Source organism: Ceratotherium simum, chromosome 30 (genome assembly GCF_057802395.1).
Source record: "Ceratotherium simum simum isolate JZ-2026a chromosome 30, ASM5780239v1, whole genome shotgun sequence".
Taxonomy (NCBI): domain Eukaryota; kingdom Metazoa; phylum Chordata; class Mammalia; order Perissodactyla; family Rhinocerotidae; genus Ceratotherium; species Ceratotherium simum.
The window spans coordinates 20897866-20924479 of record NC_141929.1 but is presented as its reverse complement, the minus strand read 5'-3'; positions in this window follow the sequence as shown (position 1 = coordinate 20924479).

The following is a 26614-nucleotide window of genomic DNA, read 5'->3' as shown; positions in this document are numbered from 1 at the left end:
GAGAAGCAAGGCTGGAGACCCCAAACACCCTGTGCAAGTTTCCTAAGGCTGCCATAACCAATTACCACAAACTTAGGGGCTTAAAATACCATGAATGTGTTCTCTCACAGCTCTGGGGGCCAGAAGTCCAAAATCAAGGTGTTGGCAGCATTGGTTTCTTCTGGAGACTCTGAGGGAGGACCCCTTCCATGCCTCTCTCCCAACTTCTAGGGGCTCCTGGCAATCCTTGGCATCCTTGGCTTGTAACTCTATCACTGTGCCTCTGTCTTCATGTGGCGTTCTTCCTGTTCTCTGTGGTCCTCTCCTCTTCTTATAAGGACACCAGTAATTGGGGTTAGTGCCCACCCTGAATCCAGGATAATTTCATCTTGAGATCCTTAACTAATTATATTTGCAAAGATCCTATTGCCAAATAAGGTCACATTCTGCGATTCTGGGTGGACATAAATTTGAGGGGGATACTATTCCACCTACTACATGTCCCTCATTGCTCCTGGAGCAGCGGCCTGTAGGGACATTGTCAGAGGCAGCCCCACTGACTAGCCCGCATCCACCCTTGGGGTGGCGCTTATGGTCCAGGGTTTGTCTTTGTTCAACACAAGCTTGAGATACCAGGGATACAGTCCCACCCCAGGTCCTCACTTGTGCCCATTCTGTTTCAGAAGGGCAAAATTCACACCACAAGCCTCCACCCCAGACATGCAAACAGCAGAAATGAGGGCTTGTGTAATAGCTTTCTTATTCCTAAGGAAAATGGAAACCAAGATAAAAGCTGAAAACAGAGTTTTTGTCACCCAAACCCAAGAAAGTCCTAGTGGACCACATGGAGGAGGCACAGGAAAAGCCCTGCCTGCTCTCTGGGGGAGGAACACCCTGAAACCTGCACGGTAAGGACAGGCCCACAGCCTGGCCTGCAGCCACACTGGCATTTATCCACGCTACCACTCATCCTTCATCATGTATGCGCGGGGCTGGGTGCTGGGACGCTGTTTCTGCCTTCCCAGAATGCAAAGTCCAGCAGTAGAAATGGACAGGACCACGCAGGGTAGGGGTTGGTGGTGGGTAGCCCAAGAGGGAGAGAAATGCTTCTCTTGGGACAGCATCTGAGCTGGCCTGTACTGGTCGTGAGAGCACATAGCAGGCGGCAAGCGGGTAGGGCAGTCCTGACAGAAGGAATAATTTGTGCACAGGCATGGTAGGGCAGATGAGCACGGTGTACCCCAAAATGGCTGTTCCAACAGCAAAGGGTATGAGCGCTCACAGGCAGAAGCAGGAGGCCATAGTGGGAAGGAAGGTTGGTGCAGGCGTTATCAGAGACGGGGCACCCTATGATAGGGGCAGTGAAGAGTGACAGTAGCCAGGACTCACACCCTGTTCAGCCCTGCCCCTGGGCTCCTGGGAGGATGTGGATTCAGATAGAGGCTGGAAGGAGATTACACTAAGTGGTGTAAACAGGAGCCAGGTGACTAATTCCTTGGTTCAAACCTGACCCTAGGAAAGACGTCTTCAGAAAACGTTAGAAGCACCAGTGTTACAACTTCCCAAGTGCTTCCCACTAGGCCTATCTGCCCCCCAACCCAACTGCCCACTTCCAGGAGGGAAGGTGGAGAGGAGGGCAGAGAAGTTTCTGGAAACCTTATCAAAAGAGGCAATCTTGCCCTTGATTCTGCCCATTCTTATCTCATCCTTTGACAATTTAAATAGGCCGTAACCAGACTACTCGGTGCCTGAAACAAACCACAAAAGTCCTGAATTCTGGACTCGACTCAACCATGAAGTCCAACAGCCTTGCTCTGCCTGCCTTCCCTACCTTGACCTCTGCTCCCGGGCCTATGTCTCCAAGGCCTGAGGCTGCTTTCTTAGGAGGCCTCTAAGATTAGCTAGGAAGGAAGATCCCACCCACCCTAAGTGATAACAGCTCCTGGAGAGGTAAAAAGAACTTGGCGAAAAATCTGGAAGCCTTCTGCCCTTCCCCTAAGTTCTTTTTAACATTATACTTGCTTGAGATAATGCGGTACCCCAACCACCTGACCTTTGTTCAAGAAGGTTTGCTCCCTCTTGGCATTGTTCCCTACAAGCTTCAGGACTCACTTTGGACTCACTTGAAGACAAGCCCTGAGCTAGTGATAAGGGAATTGGCCACTCACTAGGCCTGAAATACAGGGCTTGGGGACCTCCTGGAGGGAGGGGGACTCACAGCGGAGGGCAGGGCTCCTGAAGGCAGGTTAGAGCTGCAGCATAACAGGAGAAGGAGGGTGACAGGGACAACCCAATTTCGTCATCACGGCCAGCCTTGGTGACTAACGCAGAAAATCATCAGATCTGTCCAGTCTGTCCTCTGACTTTGCACGTGCTAGACCCTCTGCCAGGCACCTATCCCCCTCTCTGTTTGTAAATCTCTTCCTTCAAGGTGCAGCTCAAGGGTTACCTCCCCAGAGAAGCGTCCTAACTCCCCCAGACCAGGTTATCTGTCCCCTCCTCAGCACTCACACACCACACACAGCCTCCTCTACAGAATTTGTCATCGGCTCAGATGTCTAACTTTCACCTGCTCCACTCTAGGCTGTAGACTCCTTCCTACAGGGCCCAAGACTTACTCATCCTTGCCTCCTTGAGACTTGTCATGGAGCCTTGCCCTTAGCAGGTGCTCAGCAAGTTTAGGGGAGGGGGAAATGAGGGAGGGAGGGAGGAAGGAAGGAAGGAAGGAAGGAAGGCAGGCATTCAAATGAGGAATATCTGTAATTTAAAAGAAAAGGCATATGAGCTCGTGGATAAGAAAGAATATGAGTTCTGCATCTCTCACCTCCTTGCCAATATTCCAGTGGGAATTAATACCTTTATCACTGCCTTGCTCTTCAGCATCTAGGAGATGCCCAAGGCCTCCCCTGACACCTACCTCCCAAGAGGAGGCGCACTGGTGAAGGCCAAGGTCTCCACAGTGCTGGCAGGGAGGTTGTCTGTGTACAAGGAAAGAAGTTAGGCCCTTGGAGGAGACCCATCTTGCCTCGTAGAAAACAAACAGGAGGCGGAGGGAGGCCCATGGAACAGAAAGGCCACATCCAGCTGCCTCTGTTCTCAGCAAAATAAACCTTCCCCACTCACATGGGCCCCAAGACTTTGAGGCCAGGGCCCAATATTACCATGACAGGGACTCCCCTCCAGCGTCCGTGGCCCCTGAGATCAGCAGGGTAATGTAATGAAACAAAGACACGTCTGGCTGTCAGCAGCTTGGAAGCCTTTCTTAGTCCCACGCTGCCCACCTGTCAGACAGGGATAAGCAAAGTAGCGCCTGAAGCCCAGCTCTAGGGGAAATTGGAACAATAGTTGCATTATGTCAAAATTCTGTCTCTCTATTGCAACTTTACCCCCCAGATTTTCTCCTAGATTAGCTCCCCTCCCATCACCATAGCAACCCACATCCTCTGACAAGGTTCAAGGGCATCAGCAGGAGCAATAGGGGAGGGGAGCACGTGCGTGCGGCCCCCACAACCAGTGCCCCTGTTTACTCTCAAGGGTCCTATCTGGTGAGCTGACTGTCTTCTGTGGGTTCTTGGTACCTTGGATCACACAGCACCCACCCATGAATTGGGAAGATGTCCCCACTCCTTGATATCCCCAATATCTGTTGAGGGTGACTTTTTCTGGACCAGGGTAAGCTGTTCAGGACTCGCTGCATAAAGAAGCACTAGAAATCTGCAGCTACAGTTGCTCTAATTAACACTTCTTCTCCATCCCTCCTCTCCCATAGGGCAAGGTCTCACCTCTCTGTCAAAATGCACTTCCTGATTTATTAAGCAGCAAGACCCAGCAATACCTGGCACACCCTTGCTGTGTTAGAACACATTCCCCAGTTGGCATGTAGGGTCTACATAGTTCAGGTATATTTTCGATTTATTGATCTTGGATATGGAGACATTCCCAAGAAATAATCCTTTGCTAAGATTTTAGATAAAGCCTGGATGCTTTCAAGGGGCCCCTAAGATGACAAATTCATACCAGGGGAAAATTCTGAGGCTCAGCATCAGAAAATTATGGACCAGTCACAGTGATAAACCAACCCCACGCCTGCAAGCACCCTGGGTTGCCCTGGTGATGGGAAGAGCCGAAACAGGACGAGGGCTATGAGATATTGCAGTGGGCTAAGAGGTTTCTTAGATAAACTTTAGCAGGACATCCACAACTGATCTTTCAGGCTCCTGTAATCATCCTGAGATAACCTTTCTCCTAACCCTCCTCCCCAGGCCTCTTTCTTCTGCATTTAACTCAAGGACTACAGAAGACATTGTCTCACTGTAAAAGGGTCCCTGGCACATGTGCAAGATCCACAATGGTTCTCTTTGATGGGCATCTGTAGATAAGGCAAAGGCCCAAATTCTAGAAGGTTTCTTCACAGATTCGGGGGAAACTGCAGGAGCCCTGCTCTATGGCTGCCAAGTTTCTAAGACACATTGGGCTTCAGGCAGTGACCGCAGGAGGTGGCTCTCCATGACAAGGAAGCAGGTCCATACCTGACCTGGAGAACAAAGGCAGGGGGTGTAGGGCAGTGGGTCGTGGGATTGCCCAGATGTCAGACCCCACTCTTTTTTGTGTGTGTGAGGAAGATCGGCCCTGAGCTAACATCTGCCAATCCTCCTCTTTTTGCTGAGGAAGACTGGCCCTGAGCTAACATCCATGCCCATCTTCCTCCACTTTATATGGGACGCCTGCCACAGCATGGCCTGACAAGTGGTGCATCGGTGCGTGCCCGAGATCCGAACCGGCGAACCCTGGGCCGCCGCAGCGGAGCATGTGCACTTAACCACTTGCACCACTGGGCCGGCCCCAGACCCCACTCTTGAGCAGCTGCTCGGTGGAGCCTCCACATTTCTGTGTGAGTGAGCATCTGTACACCATCACTCCCTCAGGCACCAGTGGCAGAGGACATCATGGAGGACCACTCAGGGATGTGGGGCCAGGCCTCCTCTTCTCTCTCCATCAGAGACAGGGTGAAGGGTCACTTCACCAACTGCTGTGATACTGAAAAGGTGCCCAGGTTCAGGACTCAGGACCTCGAGGTGGACCCCTGGGGAAAAGCGGGCTGGCTTTGCTGTCTTAGGTAAATGGTCTTCAAACTGTGCTCTAAAAATTCCCTCTAGTGCCCCACAGACATGTTGAAGGGAAGGGAGAGTGGTGGGCGGAGCTGACAGCCCCCTCCCCCCTTCCACCAGTCGCCTGACTTTTCTGTGTTTTACACATTGAGTGTGTCTGCAGGGGATTTTTTTTTCAAAACCAGATTCCACTACCTTAAAACAGGTTTGAAAATCACTGTTTTAGATTTTCGAAGCAAAACAATGAGCCATTTCTGGCTCTTTCTGTCCCTTGAGCATTAGGGTTTTGTGATTGCATTGCCATTTTTTTTAATTAAAAATGTGATGAAAGCTGGGCCATCAGACCAGGCTCTGCAGATTGTCACAAACCCAGGACTGGGCTCTGCAAGCTGATTTACAGTCACATGGTTATTTGTGGGCAGAACACCAGGGCTCGGCAGTAGTGGCTTAGCTCTCCTGAGGTGCAAGTGATGTGCAAACTGGGAGACATTTCTAACCCCTGTGTGTGTGTGGATGTGTGTACATATGTGTGTGTGCATACATACATGCACAGACGTGAACGGTGGCAGCAGGGAGTCGTTACTTTAGAAACGTCTGTTTGGACCTTCCTCACTGCATGTCCCCTGGCTGTTCCCTGAATTCTAGCTCTCTGCATTCCAGGAATCTGCCTTCACAATTTATGGAGCCAGTCCTGGTTTGGGAAAGAGTGGGGAAGTTCCCCTGTCCATTGTCCTTGAGGGCCCACAAGGCAGAACCATCTAGAAAGTTCTGGAGAGATCCACTGAGTCTCAATGGAAGCAAGACCCTATGGCAATGAGAGCTATTGGGGAAACAGAGGCAAGCAGGGTTCGTTAGCAGAGATAAGTAAGACCTGACTACTCAGCTCCTGATCCAGTGCTCCGTCCGCACCCAACAGGCCTAGTTAGAAGCAGGGATAGAGCTCAGAGCATGCTGCTGACAGTTTGTTGAAGGGAGTCAATGCTGGGTTTGAGGGGACCCACGTCTTCTTCAAGAGGGGGTCTGCCTCTCCAGCTCATGCTCCTGCTGACAAGAGAGGAGAGGCCAGACTCCCCTAAGAGACACAAGAGGAATTGAAGAAGGGAGCTCACCACAATGAGAGGCAAGAGCCAGATGGGACTCCCTACCATGGTGCCTTGAACCCAGTGTTGAAGACCCTGCTCAGCACAGAGCCCCTTGGCGTGGCTCCTCATCAGTCCTCAGCCCAATCCAGAGGCAGGCACTGGCTCTCCAAGAGCACCAGCCTTCAAGGGAAAATCCTGTCAGGGAGAGGAGGTGTGAATTTTGGCAGCACTGCTGTTGTGTGTGTGCATGTCTGTGGTTTCCAAAACACACAGGGTAAATGAGCCAGGATAAAAATAGACGGCAGCTCTGAAACGGGAGTCGTGCTGCCTCATTTGCAGGTGTGAGCGACTATACTGCCAGTTACTCCTCGGAAAACAGAACAAATGCTTCTCTGGAGGGGCTGCTCAGGGGAAGGGACGGACTCTGCCACATTCCAGCCACTGACTGGGGGAAGCCCCTCCAGGTAGGGGAGTGGGGCCAAGGTGACCATGCCCTTGGTCACCAAAGAAGCCTGTCCCTGCCTGCTCCTGACATCAGGCAGTACAGCGTGGATTCTGCAATTCCCTATGCAGACTGGAGTCTCCTTTTCCCCATGTGCTGATGAGGTAGACTCCACTGGCCTTTGTGATTCCGAGACTAGAGTCCTTTGTTAAATCAGAGATTATGGAAACAAGTCATGGACTGGATGGTCCCTGCTTGGAATTGTGGGATCTTTCCCAAATAGGAGTCCTGAGTGGCTATTACCTGGATCAGGGTCAATGTCGGCCTCGGTCCTGGATGGAACCATTAGGAAAGACGAACTCAAAGCAAACATACTCTCATTCACTAACTGAGCCAACAAATCCTCATGGGAAAGGAAGCAAATGAGGCCATCCATCCGTCCATCCGTTAAATCCATTTACCAGGGGGGGTTCGTGATAGGCCTGGGGGTATAATGGGAACCAAGACACCCAGTCCTCAGCCCGGTGGAGGAGAGGCAGGATTCTAGATCATCGGGTGGATATTGGTGCCATTATCTAGACTGAGACTCTAAAGAAGAAACGCTCGTGGGAAAAGAAAGGCTTAGGTTTTGTCATGGACACACTGAGTTTGAAGAGCCTATAAGATGTCAAAGTAGAATGACCAATGAGCCTTCGGGTTTGGGGGTCTGGAGCAGAACAGAGAGGACTGAGCCAGAGAGGCCTGTGGAAGTCATGAGCGTAGGTGATGGAGAGGCTCTGAGGTGGGTGAGTGTCCCTAAGGAGAACTTAGATAACAAACCGGAGAAACACCAACACTCATGGGATTAAATGGGGAAAAAAAGAGCCTGAAAAGGAGCGTCCAAAAAGCCAGGAGGAAACCAGAGAAGGTTCTGAGGAGGAGGGAAGGGTCATGAGTCCATTGGTAACAAGAGGTCAGGTAAGATAAAGACTCACTGGAGGTCTTAATGAGAAGAATGTCAGTCATGCTGGGGGCGTGGCCAAGTTCTAGTGGACTGAGCTGTGAGTAGGGGAGGCCATGTAAGTTGCAAAGGGGAGGAGAGGCAACAGGTAGGAGCTGGAGGGGAAAGTGGGGTCAAGGAAGGATTATGTCTTGGTTTTGTTAGGATGGAAGGACTTGGCATGGTTCAAGGTTGCTGAGGAGGAGAGAGTAAGTTAAGAAGAGAGAAGAGTCTAGAAAGAAAAAAATCACCAAGGCCATGCAGGCAGGAATGTGAAGTTGAGCCCAGATAGACTGGCCACGTGGTGGGAGAAGATGCTGTTTGCCCCGTATCAGAAAGGAGGAAGGATGAGATGGTTGGGAAAGCTTCTGGATCTGCAGGTAGTTCTCATTTGTTGTCGGAGGTGTTTCTCACAGAGATGGAAACGAAGGAAAGAGGTTTCAAGAGGTCAGGTGACCCACCCACACTCACAGAGCTAGTGAGCAAGAGCCAGGATTCAAACCCAGATCCATGTGTCTCCATAATCTATGCTCTTAATTCCACATGCCTGGTAAGAAGGATAAAAGTGGCTTAATTTCTCCTCTGGATCCTTTTTCTGAGTTTCCTTTGAAAAGTTAGCTCTTGTTGAGGAAAAAAAGGAATAAAGAAAAACAAGGCCAGCTCTGTCATTCTGCTCTGACTCCGAGGATGGTATGAGCCCAGGGAATTAGTACAGCTTCTAGCATTTCCTTTTAAGAGGCCGGGAGTCTGCGGGGCCTTCCCTTTCAAATGATAGAGCAATTCATAAACACAGGACTTGCAGAGAGCAATGAATCTCGGGGGCCCTGCTAATTAAAAAGCCCATATTACATTACTTCCTCAAGGACTCATCTTCTAATTTTTAGGATTATGGTACATTGATTAATTTATACAAGTTTTTAATCCCTCTGTGCTTAATGAAGTCCAGGAACATGGGAACAGGAGCATAATTGAGCTTCATATTATTTTATTAGGGAGAATTAATGGCCCAATGTGTCACGGAGAAGTTTGTGAGGGTGGGGAGGCGGCGCTCATGATGTTAACCGATTGCTTTCCCAATGCCAGCAGGGACGTTCCCCTGGGGCAGACGCAGAGGGAGTTAATCTTTTTAAGCCATGCTGTTCTGTGGCTCCTGGTGGTCTGGAGGGAAAAGCACCGCATCTTTGGTATGGGGTGCAGTGCCCCCCATGGCACAGCCACCTTCCCATATCTGCTCCCCCACCTACCCAACACTTCCACCACCCACTTGCACCAAACCGCCCCTACTTCTGCGCCTGCTGTTCCCTCTGCCCCTAACGCCCTTCCCTGACACATCTCATCTCTTGATTCAGTCCACAGCGCCATCTCTCCTGGGGAGACTTCTCTGAACCAATCCCCTGCCAGGAAAAATTCATCTGTAGCAGAAGGCCATATATCCCATGGGCTCCCCAGATTTTTCAGAATCAAGAGAGCTTGGACTAAAAAGACCTCTTAAGTTTCCTGCAGGCCTAAGACCCTGTGTCTCAATCTTGGGAGCTCCCACCCCAAAGGAATTGACTTAATTACTTGGGATGACTCAAAGGCGAAAACACTTCATGATAAACAAGCTGACTGAGGAAGAGGGTGGACAGGTGGGGGAGACCTCCTCCCCAGTGCCCCATCTCCCCATCACCCATGGTTTGCAAAGGGCCTGAACTGGAGGCCAACTGACTGGGGCTCCATCCCTGGCTCTGCCTCCAAGTCTCTGTGTGACCCTGGCTGAGTTCCCTTCTCTAGACCTCAGTTTCCCCAGCTGTCAACTCAGGCAAGGGACCTAATTGTGGCTCCTGAGGCCCTCTCAAGCAGGGACATTTGAGAACTCCAGAAGTCCCCAAAAATCCTCGGGCTTCTGGTCCAGGGCCCTGGAGTTTGGGTTCTATACCCTCTAGAGGCCAGAACTGGAGTTGCAGGTGTGAAACCAATGGAGAAGGCTGCCCGTTTTCCCAAGTCTCAAAGATTCCAGGAGGAATCCTTCACGCCAGAGGGCTGGCCCATCTCTGGTTCCTAAGGAAGCAGAACCCAGAACCTGCATTGCATTTTGATTCTTGCTCCTCCATCAATTCGTCCCTGCTGAAAAGACGCAAAGCTCTCACGTGCGCTCTCCCTCTCTCTCTCTCTCTACATATGTCTATGTCTCTCTCTTCCCCATGGAAAGAAAGGAAGGTCTATAAAAGACAGCTTCAAAACCAGCAAGAAGATAAAGGGAATTTTCTGGAGCTCTTGGTGCCCCTAAGATCACAGCCCAAAAGTAGCCCATTGTTCGTTCATCAGGGAGAATGAAAGTGGGGAAGGTGGCCTCACATCTCTCTCAACCCTCCTCCAAGCAAAGTTTGCTGCTCCTATAAAAGCATCTGCAGGGGATTTTTTTCAAGGGAACTGATCACTGCCTAAAATTATTCTTTCATGGGATGGGCAGAAAAGGGATTTTGTGCTTAAGAAAGAGCCAAATCCTGGACCATGATTCAAGGTCAAATAATTCTCTGCCTTTGTTTTGCAAATAAGGAAACTGAGGCAGAGAGTGAGAGTAGCTGAGCTGGAACAGATCTAGGTTCCTGAACCCCAATCTTATGCTAGACCCCCAAATCCCTGCCACCACCCACTTCAGGAAAGTTTCTGAATGGGGAACTTGAAACAAATCAGGCCTCCATCCGTGGTGTCCTGTGTCCAAAGTGAAGCAGAAAGTGCCCAGCCAAGGGTGGAGGGAGCATTTGTCCAAATGACCATCCTCCAACTGGGGTTCAAACCCCTGCCCCCAGGGTTCACAAGTGCATTCCAGGGCTTTCTGTCATTATAATGATAAAACTGCCTGTTTCAATTTTATTCTTTAAAACACAATAAACAAAGTTATCAGTGAAATGTTTTTTTTTTCTTTAAAGCAGAATGGTTCAAGAGCCTTCCAGGGCTGGCCAAGGAAGCCCATGCAAAGGTCGGCAGAGGTCAGCTGGATGTGGGGCTCAAAGCTCAAACATCAGGTCCATTCGCCATGGGATGTGGAGCTACATGAGGAGCAGAAAGTGATGATGATCCTGCAAATTCGCCTCCAGACCTTCTCAACCAGATCCAGAAATTGCACTCATCTCACCAAAATTCTAAAGGAGTACATCAAGATGTGTCCACAACTTCAAAACTTCATTTTCTAACAAGAAAAGAGAATAACTGTTCTGTCCCACTGTTCTGACTTTTCATATTTATTAGAAATAAAAACCATCTGCAACCCACGATGTGTTATTAGCAGAGACAGGCTTGCAGATAGTGGCCTGAAGCCCTTCTCCTTTAGGTCATTTGGAAACAAAACATTAAATTTACTTTTAAAAACAATAGTTTTAATTTTAAGAGAAATTTCAGGCATGCCAAATGTCAGGTCATGAAAACAATGCATGTCTGTTTCTTATGCTGTAATATATAGTTAGATTTGGGATCCTGTTAAATATACATTTGGTCCCAAACCCAAAATGATGTCGTGTCCATTTTCAATAGAGTTGCCAACCAAGCATGCTTTTTCATACTCCATGAAGCATCATTTGTCACTTATTAATTGGAGAAAGATCAAAATTTGCCTGTTTCTTGGTTATGAATATTATTCACAATTCTATTTAAAATGGTTTTTAAATCCAATTTTAATATGCTGATTTAATATCTTTTCTTACTGAAAATCATGTTTTTAGCTTTGACCACACAAAGATATTGTTTTTAAAAATCATTTAAAAATTCAAGGGGGGTTTTTTTTGACTTAAGTACATTACTGTGAAGGAAATCTTCAAGCTAAGAAATGTGGGGAAGTGCAGGTCTAGATGAACTCACCTCCAACCATCTACTAACAAGGCCACAAGGCTGGATTCTTTAAAGTGTCTCAAAGTTCTCCACCACCTGGGATGCACACTCCACCCTGGATTGCAAATGGCAGAGGGTGAAAATACCTGTTATTTATTGTGTTAGGGTCTGCCCAGGAAGCTCAAGACCTGGCGGAGAGGAAAGGGCTCCTTCCCACAGGAGAACTAAAGGCAACACCTAGGGAGTCAGGGCCCCAGGATCTTGGCCAGAGACTTCAACCTTTGGGAACCTTCATCTGCAACCTCACTAAGTCTCTAGAACATTCACCTGCCTGGCTGGTAGGAGCCCAACTTGGGAGAGCCTTCAAAGCACCAAAAACTTGGACTCCTTCTGAGGGAAATGATCAGATGCAAAGTTTTAAGCACAAAGATATCCATTGCAGTATTTTTATAATAATAATATTCAAAAACAACCTGAATGTCCAGGGGTCATTTCAGTACATCATTGGTGCAGCCATCCATTGGACTAGAGCAGAGTCCACCTCGTGTATAAGCCATGTGCACACCCATTCACACTGCCAGTTATAGAATCCAAGAGCCTGTTGGCACCTTCTTTACCAATGTTTGTTTTATAAGGTGAAATGCATAGCGCATGATGTTCAAAATTCCATGTGAAATTTGACGTAGTGATTAAGAGCACAAACTGCCACGTACTGTGTCACCTTGAGCAAGTTACTTAACTTTCCACATCTCAAGTCCCCTCATCTACAAAACGGAGATAATGTAAGCAGGATCATTGTGAGAATTAAATGAGATTAAAAAAATATGTAAAACGTGGGCTGGCCCAGTGGCATAGTGGTTGAGTTCGCCTGTTCCGCTTTGGCGGCCTGCCTTTTGCAGGTTCAAATCCCTGGCACGCACTGACACACCGCTTGTCAAGCCATGCTGTGGCGGTGTCCCATATAAAGGAGAGGAGGACAGGCACGGATGTTAGCCCAGGGCCAATCTTCCTCAGCAAAAAGAGAAGGATTGGCAACGGATGTTAGCTCAGGGCTAATCTTCCTCACACACACAAAAAAAGTAAAATGTTTAGGAAAAGGCTTGGTTTCTGCTGCTATTAATGCTTCCTTGTGGCATTATTAGTACTATTATTATCCTGCCTTCATCACTTTTATTAAGATAAGTAGATATTCTACAGCCTATACTGTAAATAGGAGTTATCTCTAGTTTGTCATACTCAGGACAGTTTTCAGTTTCTGCCTCATGCTTTTAGGTAATTTCCTAATTTTTTTTGCAATGAACACATTTACTTCTATAACCAGAAAAAAAAAAGAGAATTTTAAATAAAAGGAAAAAGTAAATTCTTCCCCACAGAAAGCTCCCAGCCCTGCCTGGTCACAGAGGAGGGCTGGTGCTCAATTTGTGACTCGGGCACTTTGATATCTCAATCAGAATGATCCCATTTTTGCACATAAGAAAACTGAGGCAAGGAAAAGCTCTATGAAAATGAATTCAAAGTCCTTCTTCCTCTGTAGGTAGTGAGTTCCCCAGCTCCAGAAGCAATCAGAGAGCAATGCTCACCTCTCATAACAGCTACAGGAAAGATGCCTTAAGTATGCGTGAAGTGGTTTCTAAAGATTTCTCTAACATTGTGATTCTATAATATAATTCCAGATACACCAGACTTTAAAAAGCCAATCATGAGGACAATGCCTTCTGACAAAGGTAAAAGTTCAAAAGCAAAGACAGAGATCTCATTTACAGTGGGGAAAAAAGGAAAGAACTGCAATCGTGGGAGAGATAAACAAACCTTCCCGTTGTGGAAGGCTCTGAAAGAACATGATTAAGTTTTGTGCTTCCTGCCCCTCCCTTTCCTTCAATGGCTCTGTGTGTGTGTGAGTGTGTGTGTGTGTGTGTGTAAAGAATACTTAACATGAGAACTACCCTCTTAACAAATTTTTAAGTGTATAATATATTATTGTTGACTATAGGTACAGTGTTATACGGCAGATCTCTAGAGCTTATTCATCTTGCTTGACTGAAATAGCGCTATCCTCAATAGCCAAGATGCGGAAACCACTTAAATGTCCATTGACAGACGAATGAATAAAGAAAATGAGGTGTATACATACACTGGAATATTACTCAGCCTTAACAAGGAGGGAAATTCTGCAATACGGGACAACATGGATGAACCTTAAGGACGCTATGCTAAGTGGAATAAGCCAGTCGCAGAGAGACAAATACTGCATGATTCCACTCCCATGAGGTATCTAAAATAGTCAAATTCATAGAATCAAAGGGTGGGATGTGGGGAGGGGGAAGCAGGAGTGACTGATCAATGGGCTTCAATGGCTTTTTATAAGCACCTGTCTCTGGAATCAATAGCAAAGGAACCCAAGGAGGCAAATATTAAATGTAATCTAGCCTCATATTGCAATAATCTAAAAGGGAAGGAAGACTCAATCCTTTCTGTGGATTGTTCTTGGAGAGCATATTTTGTAAGGAAACGTTAAGTTGCGCCACCCTCTCTTCAGAACCTTGGGTGGGAATGGGGTGCCAGTTGCTGTACACACGATGTCCCTCTTCATGGTCACAGAAAGCAACATGAAGCAGAGATTTATCATTCCTAACTGTCAGACGAGGAAACAAGCTCAGAGAGGTCAAACAAGTTGCCTGAAGTCGAAAGGACTTGGTTTTCCAGCTATCACGTGGTCTACTCCTCAGTGAGGCTCAGGAGTGGCTGGAGGGCCCAGGGACAGCCTCCAAAGGTGTGGCCCCTTCATCTGACAGAGGCCAGAGACCACTCAGATCCAGTCATCCTTGAATCTGCCTTCGCTTCCCAAACCATCCAACCCCACTGACACTTGTATAGGCAAATAGGAGCATAAGTGCCAGGAAATTACAACAGAAACCATCCACAGAAAGTTCTGGCTCTGCTACCAGCCTCCTGGTCTTCTGGGAGCAAAAGAGACAAGGAAAGAAGGACCATTTGATAAAGAAGTGTGCACTCCTGGAGGCCCTGAGCAGGGTTGCATGAGTGTGGACAGGGAGGTGATTTTAGGTGGACACGTGGACACATCATAAATTAACATGGAGTCACACAAGGAAGAAGCCATCTCCTCTTTTGGAGATGGCTTTTACTTTGTGTTATTTTAAAATATATTATGAAATATTTAAGATAAACAAAAAAGTGTAAGAAATACTACAACAGTCACTCAGGTACCTACTATCCTGCTTAAGAAATCAAATCTTATTAATATTCCTAAAGTTCCCAGGTCCCCTCCCCAGCTGCATCACTCTGACCTCACCTCCACCCCCAAGATGGAACTGCTCTCCTGAACTTGGTGTTTATTATTCCCATGCATTTCTTCATATTTTGCTATATACACTTGTGCCCCAAACAATATTCATTACTCAGGTTCTCCAGAGAAACCAAACCAATAGGATATATAGAGATATGTAGAAAGAGATTTATTTTGAAGGATTGGCTCATGCAATCCCGGAGGCTAAGTCCCGTCATCTGCCATCTGCAAGCTGGAGGCCTTGGAAAGCCAGTGGAGTAGTTCTGATCCAAACCTGAAGGGCTGAGAACCAGGGGAGCCAATGGAATTCCCAGTCCAAGTCCGAAGGTCCGAGAACCAGGTGTGTTGGTGTCTGAGGGCAGGAAAAGATGGATGTCTCAACTCAAGCAGAGAGAGCAAATCACCCTTCCTCCACATTTTTGTTCTATTCAGACCCGCAATGGACTGGATGACGCTCACCCACGTTGGTGAGGGAGGACCTTCTTTATTCAGTCTACCATACAGATGCTAATCTCTTCTGGAAACACCCTCACAGTCACACCCAGAAATAATGTTTTACCAGCTGTCTGGGCATCCCTCAGCCTAGCCAAGTTGACACATAAAATTAACCATCACACAATATTTGGTACTTTTTGCATGTTTTTTAAAAACTTTATGTAAGTAGTATCATACATATATTTTCTTCTACAAGAAAAATTTTTTTTCAGTCAACCTCATATTGGTGGGATTCATCCATATCGATATATGTCACTCTAGTGGATTCATTCTCATTTCTGTTGAGCAGGAGTTGGCCCATGGGCCAAATGCAGCTGACCACCTGTTTTTATAAATAAAGGTATTGGAACACATCCACGCTCATTCATTTAAGTATTATCTATAGCTGCTTTCCCCCTACAATGGCAGAGTTGAGTGGTTATGATAGAGACCACACAGCCTGCAAAGACTAAAATGTTTTCACCTGGCCCTTTACAGAAAAGGTTTGCTGACTTCTGCTGTAGAGTATTCCATTCTGACTATTACTCAGCTAATTTATTCATTCTTCTATTGATGGATCTTTTGGTTGTTTCAATTTGATGCTATTACAAACTATGGTAATGAACTTTCTTGCACATGTCTGTTTGAGAACTGTGACAGTGTCTCTAGAGTTTGCATCTGAGGATCGAACTACTGGGACTTAGGGTTTATGCATGTTCAACTTTTCTGGAAATTAAAATTTTTTCTCCTAATTCATTTAACTCATTTACACTCCCAACAGCAATGTAAAATAGTTCTGTGGCACCAAATTCCCAACCACATTTGGTGCTGTGGCCCATTTTGTTGTTGTTGTTAGTCGGATGAGTATGAAATAATAGTATCTTATTAGAGTTTTCATTTGCATTTTTCCTGATTACTTGCGAGATTGAGCCGTATTTGTTTATTAGCTGTTTGTGTTCTTCCCGAGTTTGCCCATTTGTACTTCTTGCGCACTTTTCCATGGTGTGTGTCTTCTTCTAGCTGATTTGTGGCAGTTCTTTCCATATTCTGGATACTGATCCTTTGTTGGTAATATCATTGCAAGTATTTCCTCCCAACAGTTAGCTCTTCACTTTCAGTGGTATCTTTTGATAACAGAGGTTAGCGTAGTGGTTAAGTTCGGGCGCTCCGCTTTGGTGGCCCAGGGTTTGCAGGGTCGAATCCCGGGTGCGGACCGAGGCACCACTCCTCAAGCCGTGCTGTGGCAGTGTCCTACCTACAAAATAGAGGAAGATGGACACAGATGTTAGCTCAGGGCCAGTTTTCCTCACAAAAAAAATAATAATAACAATATTTATTGGTAAAAATTATTGATCTTTTTTGTGGTTTGTGCTTTTATGCCTTGTGGAATAAGCCTATATGAATGTTTCACTTTAGGAAATAAAGACAAAATGTTTTCCAAAGTTGTTACACCAAAAGGGCAATGTCTCAGAAATCCTGTGGACACAAATCCATTCCAATACTGGGTATTTTCGTACTTTTCATTTTTGCCAATTGAGTGTACGAAAATGATCTCATTGCCATTTCCCAATCGCAGATGTTAAAGAAATTGTAAACATCTCTTTGTGTGTTTAAGGCTTTCTCTATAGTCTTCTATGCGAAATGTTGATTCATATCTTTTACCCACTTTAATTTGAATATTTGTGGTTTTCTTTTTGATTTATAAGAGCTATTTTATATTCTTGATACTAATCCATTTTTGTGTGTGTGTGTATGAGGAAGATCAGCCCTGAGCTAGCATCCGTGCTAATCCTCCTCTTTTTGCTGAGGAAGACCGGCTCTGAGCTAACATCTATTGCCAATCCTCCTCCTTTTTTTTTTTCCCCAAAGCCCCAGTAGATAGTTGTATGTCATAGTTGCACATCCTTCTAGTTGCTGTATGTGGGATGCGGCCTCAGCATGGCCGGAGAAGCGGTGCGTCGGTGCACGACCGGGATCCGAACCCGGGCCGCCAGTAGCAGAGTGTGTGCACTTAACCGCTAAGCCACGGGGCCAGCCCCAGATACTAATCCATTTTTAAGATGTGCATATTGCAGATATCTGCCTTCAGTTTATAACTTGTCTTTTCACTTGCTTTAAGATGTCTGTTGCAAAAAAAAATTCTTCATTTTAATAAAGTCAAATTTACCAAACTTTTTTTATAATCACTGCATTTTGTATCTTGTTAAGAAATCTTTCCCCACCCCTAAGGATACCCAAGATAAACTCTTGCATATGTACAAGAGGAGACAGTACAAAAATGTTCATAACAGCATGGTTCCTAAAAGCAAACGTTCTGGAAACAGCCAAACACCCATCACTAGGAGAGTGGATAACTGCACGGTGGTATATTCACACATGGAATATTATAACGCAGTCAAACAAATTAACAACAGTGAGACCTAATAATACGGAAAAATCTTAGCAATATAATATAAAGTGAATAAAGTAATTCCAGAAGATTAAAAACAAGTTACCCTTTCGATAAAGTTAAAAACAATTAAATTAAAAACATATGCTTTTAGGAAAGTTTAAGCAAAAAAAATATACTAAAAGAAAATAAATAGAATAATGAGCATATGGTTCAGAATGACGGTTTCCTTGTGCTACAGAGACGAAGGGATAGGATGTAGGAAGACCGTACTTTTAGATGTAGGTTAGTGTCTCTCAAAGCCCTCGTTTTTGTTTTAGGTGGTGGGTTCATAGGTGCTTATTGCTTTATTAACAATAGCTGAATATAACAAATAAAAGCAAGCCAGAAATAATGGCGGAGTGTGCCACAAACCAAGGATTATAATTCATCCAACTCTGTGCATCTAAAATTTTTAAAAAAAAATTATTTCCTACACTGAGGTCATGAAGATACCCTTCTAAATCTTCATCTAAAGGCTTTTCAAGTTTTTATTTTTAGGTGTTTAATTCACCCGGCCTTTATTTTTATGTATGAGTTACCAATCTGATTGTTTTCCATATAGATAATTAATTGTCCCCACACCATTCAAGGATCTGATGTGTCATCTCTGTCACTACGAGGTTTGTATAGGTGTGTGTCTGGCTTCTCTATTCTGTTCTGTTCATCTATTTGTCTGTCTCCACAAGAATATTACACCTTCTTCATTCTTATAGCTTTATAACAAGTATTGGTAACTGCCAGAGTGAATCTCCACCTTATTCTTCTCCAAAAGTGCCCTAGCTAGCCTTAGCCCTTTGTTACTTTGTATTTAATTTAGAATAAGCCTATGAAATTCCACAAATACCTTGTTAGGATTTTTATTGGAATTGTATTGAACTTGTAAACTAATTTGGGAAGAACCAACACATCTATTCAACATAGAGTCCACATATCCTTGAACATGGTATATCTGTATATATTTAGGTTTTCTTTTAGTGTTATAATTTTCTTTCATAGAAATTATATCCAATTTTCACTATATATATTCCTAAGCATGTTACTTTTGTGCTGCTATTGTAAGTAGCATTTTTAATGGCCTCTTGCTGATGTACAGACTACAATTGACTTCTGTATATTGATCTTATATCCAACGAACTTAATGAACTCTCTTATTAATTCTAATTATGATCTTTAGAGTCTCTTGGGTTTTCTTTGTAGATAATCATAATTGTCCATGTAAAATGGCAATTTTGTTTCTTCTTTCCAATCCTTATGCCTCCTGTTTTATATTCTTCTCTCACTGTATTGGCTAAGATTGCCAATATAATATTGAAAAGAAAAGGTAAGAATAGACACCCTTGTCTTCTTAATTTTGAGAAAAATGTATATTCCCTCATTAAGTATAAGGGGTTTTTTTAATAGATTGTTGACGTATATATTTTGTCAGGTTAAAGAAGTTCCCCATCACAAGGGCAGCACAAGCACAGAAGGTAGCATGTCCATATGTCCCAATTTCCCAAATTTATACCTGTCATCCCAGGATAATTATGAATAGTGCCCCCTTTCATCTTCAAAAGGGTTTTAGTTTGGACAATAAATTATACACTCCCTCTAATAGAAGGGTGATGTTATACGGCGATGCTAGGGAGGCAATTTGATCTATGATTATGAGATGAATAAGAGGACCTTGGAGGTTTTTGGCAGCCTAGAGGTTCCAGAATGTTCTCTGCCTAACTGGGAAATTTCCAACCTCAAGTAACAAAGCCATAACTACCTGTTCCTTCCCTCTGCAAATTCACGAGAAATGCTCCAGAGACAGCTCCAATATTGCCCAATTTGCCATAAGAGTAGCAAGAAACACACACAAAATGGAGTAATTATCTTATCAAAAACCAGCACGATCAGCAATCTGAGAAAGAAGCTGACAACAACCTGGCCTGTCACTTGCTCTATTTTGTCACTTACATCCCCAGTATAAATGCAAAAATGTGAAAACCAGGGCGAGATTGAATGGCCATGGATCCGTTCTGACGCTGGGCGTGAGCCACTTATTGAAGAAATAAATTATACTGCTGTCACCATCACCCTTCCTATTTGCAAATAAATGTTGTCACCTAATTGTACAGTCTTGGAGATTGTTTAACAAATTTCTCCGAGGAAAGGCTTAGCAGAGGCTTGGATTCCCTGGACACCCAGATTCTATCCCTCTACTTTTGTCGTCTCTCTGCACATGGCTCTTTTTGTTTTGCATGACAGGCACTGTTATCCCATCTTCTCAGCCTTTCTTGGAGATAAAGCTACAAAGAGCTGATGTGTTTCTTGACTGATTCCATTAAAGAATCATTAAGGGTGAGAGATGGAGAGAGGCAGGCTCTGAAAAAAGTAGTGAAGGGAAAGTCTTGCTGCACGAGGGATCGCCAAGCAGAATGGCCAAGGATGGACGCTCTACAGCTGTAAACCTCTTCTTTCTCTCTTGATCGTGCCAGAAAAAGAAGAAGTAACACAAAGACAAAGGGCAAAGGCTGGGAACAAAGCCTGGAGTTCCTGGGACACTTGGGGTGTGTGTTTCTGAGTCTGTGGATGCCCCATTTGCTACCTGTGCAGGGGAGACTTCAGGAATGACAAACAGTAACGGCAAAGCCACAGTAACACTGGCTGGGTCCAGCTCGTGCATTTATTCATTATCCAACAACTAGCTATTGGGCATTGGCTTAGTTTGGATTCTTCCAGAAGCAGACCCTCAGATAAGAATTCAAATGCTATCAGTCTGTCTGGGAGATGAAGACAACACCGGAAGGAGAGTGCAAAAGTTAGTCAAGAAAGGGAAAGTGGCCAGTGAAGGATGCTTTATCAAATTCCTGCTACAGTGACCTCTGAGGTTCAGTGTATTGCCTGTGCCTTAGACTTATCCCTCCACAGAGGGGAGGGAGCAGGGGTTTATGCACTCTGTCACTGGTTGAAGGCTTCTGTTCCAGCAGTGTTAATTTCCCTACTTCTGGTCTTTCATTCAGTGGGGCAAAGTAGGCTTCAGCAACCTAAGAAAGTCCTCAAGCAAAGAAATATAGAAATTGGCAGTTGGAAAGCAGGCCAAGTGAGCTTAAAATGGTAAGCATTAGGAGATATGGGCAGAGCATCAGTGTCTGCTACCAGCTCCTACTATGTGCCAAGGACTGCCACATGCCCTGGCTACAACCATGAACAAGAGAAAAATGGTCCCTGACCTTGTGGAGCATGTTGGAGGCAAACAGCAGCCTACCTGTCCCTGCACCTCTTCCCTCCTCTTCCCAGGACAGACAGGAGGCCTCCACATGCCTGTACCTTGGTGTTCACCCAGGAGTCACTTCTACTTTCTCTGAGTCCTTGACCTCTGCCCTGTCCTATGTCTTCATCTCCATCCCTCCCTCTCTCAATCCCTCTCACTCAGGCTCTCAAATGTGTCCTCTCCCCTCGTCCATGTTATCTGATAATAATAACAGTGATGAAAGATACTATTTGTTGAGCACATATTGTATACTACCCACTGGGTTAAGTGGCTTATGGTTATTCTCTCATTTAAATCTCCCAAACAACTGTGGCCTCATGCTCATACTCCCAACTCTGTTCCTGACTCATTCTACCTACCAGATGGGGTCTTCTTGGAAAGCACCATGACCTAAATCAAATGCAAGGTGCCCACAACCCTCTGGGCACTGCATTTGGCCAACTGGTTGCTCTTCTACCTAGGTGAGCCCTGCCATGTTTGCCCAGGCCTGCCCAGCTGTGTCTCCGTGGTCTCCTGCTGCTGAAGTCCCAGCATGCCTTGCATGCCCCAGATGGCCCCTTCTGCTCCATTCCAGAGACTTAGCCCCGTCTCCCAAGGGTAAACCCTATTCAGCATCCTCCCTTGTTAGGATCCCCAGAGACAGGAGAATGGACAAGCTGGCTTCCACAGTCAATTCTTGGTTGCTTTAGACAAATGTCAAATTTCACCTCTCTTTCCTCTATCCTTCTACTTTTGCAGCCTGAAAATAGGGAATTGGACTGAATCAGTAGTTTTCAAACTCTACTCCAATAAGTCATGATTCCTCTTCTCGTGGATTAATGCATTACCTTGTCTCTGATGATGTATTTCTTTGTACTTTCTAGACACAGTGCCCTGATGATAAAGGAGTGGTTTTTGCGGTGGGGATTCCGGCACAGAGGCAAGGTAGCAGGAGACTATTTGTGGGATGGGGGGGGGGGGATACATTTGGCTGCCCCCTTGTCTGTTGGTGCATCCAAGGAGCTCAGATTCAGAGCCTGGGAAATTCAGGCCAAGAAGAGTCAATGACAACAAAAGGAAAGATAATCGCTCCTTATTGAGAAAAAAAGACAGCAGCAAAGGAGGGCCGACCTGCTTATCTTGCATTCTGGCAGAACCACAGACCACCAACTCAGATACTTCAAAAGACCCCTGGCTCAGCTCCCTAGCCCCTCCCTTGAGGTTCCTGCAGAGAGAACATCATAATACATCTCCTCATTTTCTCCTGCACTTTTGAAGTCAAAGTGTGGTATGGTTAATTAGATGTTAGTGGGGGCCCAGGGGCGCTGGAATCCAAACTCAATACATTTCATTTCAGAAAGACAAAGAGGTCAAGTGCATATTAAACTTGAGCGCTCACAGAGCTCTGCTGGGGCGTTTGTTCAGCCGGGCTCCTTACAGTTTAGGCAGAGACAGCGCCAGGCAGCTTTTGGAGGCTGGCTGGGTGCAGAGGCAGGCCTGGAAGCGTGCCCATCTTACATTGTGGAAGAAGGCAAAATAAAAAGTCACTCAAATGTTTTCAACATAAATAGCTCGGTCCCGCAGTCAGAATTTGAGATTTCTGCCAATATCCATCTCCTTTCATGAGACCAACGCTGTCAACAGCCTGGCCCTTCCTTTCGCTCCTGATATCAAACCCACCAGCTGGGCTGTCTCTCTGGAGGAGGCCAGCACTGAGCAGAGCCCACTCCAAGCCACTTGGAGCCCAGTGGACTAGACACTGCTCCTCACTACGCTCTGCTGTTTCTAGAGTTATCTCAGCCACAGAATGGGAGGTTCTTTGCCTATCCTTCATCTCCCCATTTCCTTGATCTGAACAACAGGGGAACATCACATACTACTCCCCAGCTCTGTAGCTGCTGGCCTCTGTGGCTTAAGGAAAACCAATACCCACCAAATGTCCACATGGCAAGACACCTTTCTATGGGTAGTAAAGCCTAGTGTAGTGCAAGCCCAGGAGTCAGACCACTCAAGGTCAATCCTGGTCCCTCCACTTCTCAACTTTGACTCTCCAGGCACTTCCCTGGGACACTCCCACCTCACTTTATGAGTGCATGTCACCTGCTGCCTTTGCCAGGATTCAGATCAGCGTTAGGCCAGTCTTGTAAAAAGAAATGAATGACTTTCTTGCAATTTCTAACTTAGGTACAAGTGTGTAATAAAACATGCAGGGTTCAAGGCTAAATTCTCAGGGGGCACATGTTGAAATATCTCTTTTTTGTTTTGTTTGTTTTCTTCTTTTCTTTAGTGTGTTTTGATTGGGAAATGAAGGTATTAGTCATGCATGAGGTGTCCACATTTAGAAAATTACTGATTCGGCAGTTTAATTACACTTGGAGGCCACTAAATAGGACTGTTTCCCTTTATTTAGACAGCCTGAATCTTCTTAGTCATGATGTGGGAATGTGATAATCCAAGTGTTGCTTTATCTTGAAAACTTACCAAGCCACCCCAGCAGTCTCTCCAAGCAAACAAAATGTCATGGAGAGATGCTCCAGTATGGACGTCCCTAAAATCCCCAATTAAGATCTCTTGTCTGGCAAAGTCCCCCGTGGCCTGCTGCAATGCTGGGTGGGTGGTAAGAGTCTCTAATTGTGGTGCTCCGGTTCTATTTCTGCAGCACAGAGTCACTCAGCTGCAATTGTTCCTCATCTCTGCACACTGGCTTTCCCCATAGAGCCACTGTTTTGAGAAAGGCCGTTTTTTTTGGTTTTTTGTTTTGTTTTGTCTTATTTTTTAATTTTATCAAGAGGCAGTCTATTGTGATGGAAAGAGTTTTGCTGAACCAAAAGGCCCAGATTCAAGGCCTGCGTTTACCTCCATTGTTAAAAATCAGATTTCCCAAGGTAGGAAATCTCTAAGAGCTGTTTCTAGTTTAACTGCCTAATGTTGTTAATTAAGAAATTTGAAGAAACCATTCCCAGTGATCAACTTGGTGGCCTCCATCTGCCTGCTTTTTGCTTCCTAGAAATAATTTACCAGAAGCTTCAGAGCTGTGTCTGAGAGGGAAGCAAGCTAACCAGTTATGGAGGAGGTTCTTGGTCAAAGAAAATCTTCCTTCCCTCAGTGGGAGGTGCCAGCCCCCCAGGGGAGCAGGGCCCAGAAATTTGGGAAGCAGGAGAGATGGCTCAAGCTCATAGAGCCCCCTTCCCAATGCAATCCCAAGACCCCCACTGACAGTGGATGTGAGTCAGAGCCCAGACCAAGCCTTTCCTGATGCTGGGCAGGCCCTTTTCCACCAAGACAGGGACTTCTCCCAGGGTAAAGTTGGGCACTGGGCAGGGTGGGACACCCCAACCAGAAAAGAAGCCTTTGGTATTTCCACAGCCTCTCCCAGGAAGCTTTGTCTTGAATAAATTTGATTTCCTAAGCTACTGTTGGGAGAGTTCAATTTCATGTGTTTAGTATCCTAGCCCCAAGCAGAATTCCCAAGAAGAAAGTCTGTTGTATGTGCCTCTTCTGGGTCTGTGTTCCATGGCAGTGTTCAACCACAGGAATAAATGTCAGAGTTCCAGCCCCATTCTCAACAAAGCCTTGGGGCCCCACCATTGGCTCTCATCTTTGCTCCTTACCTCTCCTGTTTCCTCATCTATCAGGCACTGACCTTCTGGCTATTTTGGCCACGTCCGTGGGTCAGAGGAGGTTGTGTATGATTACTAAGGTCTGGGAACCTGACCTCAAATCCTCTACAGTCACAGCCACCATCCACCTCACGAGGGCCCCCTGATGGAGATGTGTGCTCAGTGGTCAGAGATAACAGAGATGTGCACTTTATTTGTCCCACATTTCCTGCAGGCTCCTGAGGGACCAGACTAGGCCAGGAGGATGGAGACTTTTACTTAAGCTAGAGGCAGCAAGGGTGGTTACCTTTCCCCTTTCCCCTCCCTCACTCAAATACCAACCCTAATTTCCGTGGCTGGGAAAAGGGAAACCAAGGAGAGTAGGAGAAAGAGGCTATTTTTCCTTAGTGCCCCCCAAACTAAAGATTCTACCCTGTTCATCTCATCCCATTCAATGACTCTATGCAGTGTGCTTTTGGCTAAATAATACTTTGAGATATATTTCTCTTTTGAAAAAAATTATTTAAAAAATTGCTCTTCAAAAGTTTTTAGAGTTCTCCTGTCAGCTATAACAAAGTAACCAGTATCAGACTAGCCTCTTGCTGTAAACAGCTAGAAAACTGTATAAAATATATGAAACAACTGTTTTCAGATATTGGATAATAGGCAATGCAGGGCTGTGATCCATGAAGGAAGGAAACAAAGGAGGGAAACATGAGCCTCATGTTGCCCTGGCTTTCTGTTTGAACTTGCTGTCCAGACCATACAGGGAGATGGAGCCCAAATAGACCACAGTGGTCTCCGCGAGCTGAGGAGACAAAGGTTGGAGTTCTGCTGAGGCAGCTGGAATTTGTAGGGTAAGATACTGGAAAGGAGGGAGTGGCAAAAAAAAGGAGTTTCAGAAATATGCATAAAGGTCCTGTTAAATCTTTGGTCAAATACTAAGCCACACTTGTACAGGGCAAGACACCAAGGGGCTTGGCTAAGAACAACCACTGAGTAGTTGTGAGGTGAATGGAGATCTCACAGTGCTGGGAGACACAGTAGTTCCAAACAACCAAAGTTAAGATAAATCCCTGAATATCCTGGCCATTCAGTTGAGACCCCAGAGAGAACACACCTTACCACTCTAACTGAGTGGACTACTTTAAAACAATCCTAGGAAAGCTTTTTGTAAAGCCTAAAAGAATTAGCTGAGTTTTTTCATGTAAATTAACTGGCTGTCAGAAAAAAATTCTACACTCCTTAAAGGAAAATAACAAAATCCAGAAACTCAACAATGTGCCATTCATAATCTCCAGAGTATGATCAAAAATTACAGTCATGTGAAGAAGAAGTAACGTGTGACCCATAATCAGGAGAAAAATAAGTAAAAAAGAAACAGACCAAGAATAATAGAGATGTTGAAGTCAGCTGACAAGTGTTTTAAAACAGCTATCATAAATATGTTCAAAGATTTAAAGGAAAATATAAACATAATGAGGCACTAGATGCAGAACTTTAGTAGAGATATGGAAACTACAAAAATGAACCAAAGAGAAATTTAAGAACCCAAAAATAAAATATACGAATTGAAATATTCAGTCTATGGGCATAAAAGCAGATTAGACACTGTAGCAGAAAAGATCAGTGAACTTAAAGACAGTGTAATAGAAACTATCCAAACTAAAACACAGATTTTTTTTAAAAAGCAGACACAAATACACTCAACTTTGACTAAGGGTCTTTGACAAAGGTGCAAAGGCATTTTAATGGAGAAAGGATAGTCTTTTCAACAAATGTTGCTAAAACAACTGGACCATTCACAGCAAAAAATGAATCTAGACACAAACCTTATATCTTTCACAAAAATGAGCTCAAAGCTATAAAATACAAAACTATGAAACTCCTAGAAGATAATATAGGAGAAAATCTAGGTAACCTTGGGTTTGGCAATGACATTTTAGATACAACACTAAAAGCGTGATCTATGAAAGAAAAAATTGATAAGTTGGACTTTATTACAATTAAAAACTTCTGTTATGCAAAATACACTGTTAAAAGAATGAAAAGACAAGCCACAGATTTGGAGAAAATCACTGCAAAACACATATGTAATAAAGGACTGGTATCCAAAATATACAAAGAACTCTTAAAACTCAACAATAGGAAAATAACCCAATTTACAAATGGGCAAAAGATCTAAACAG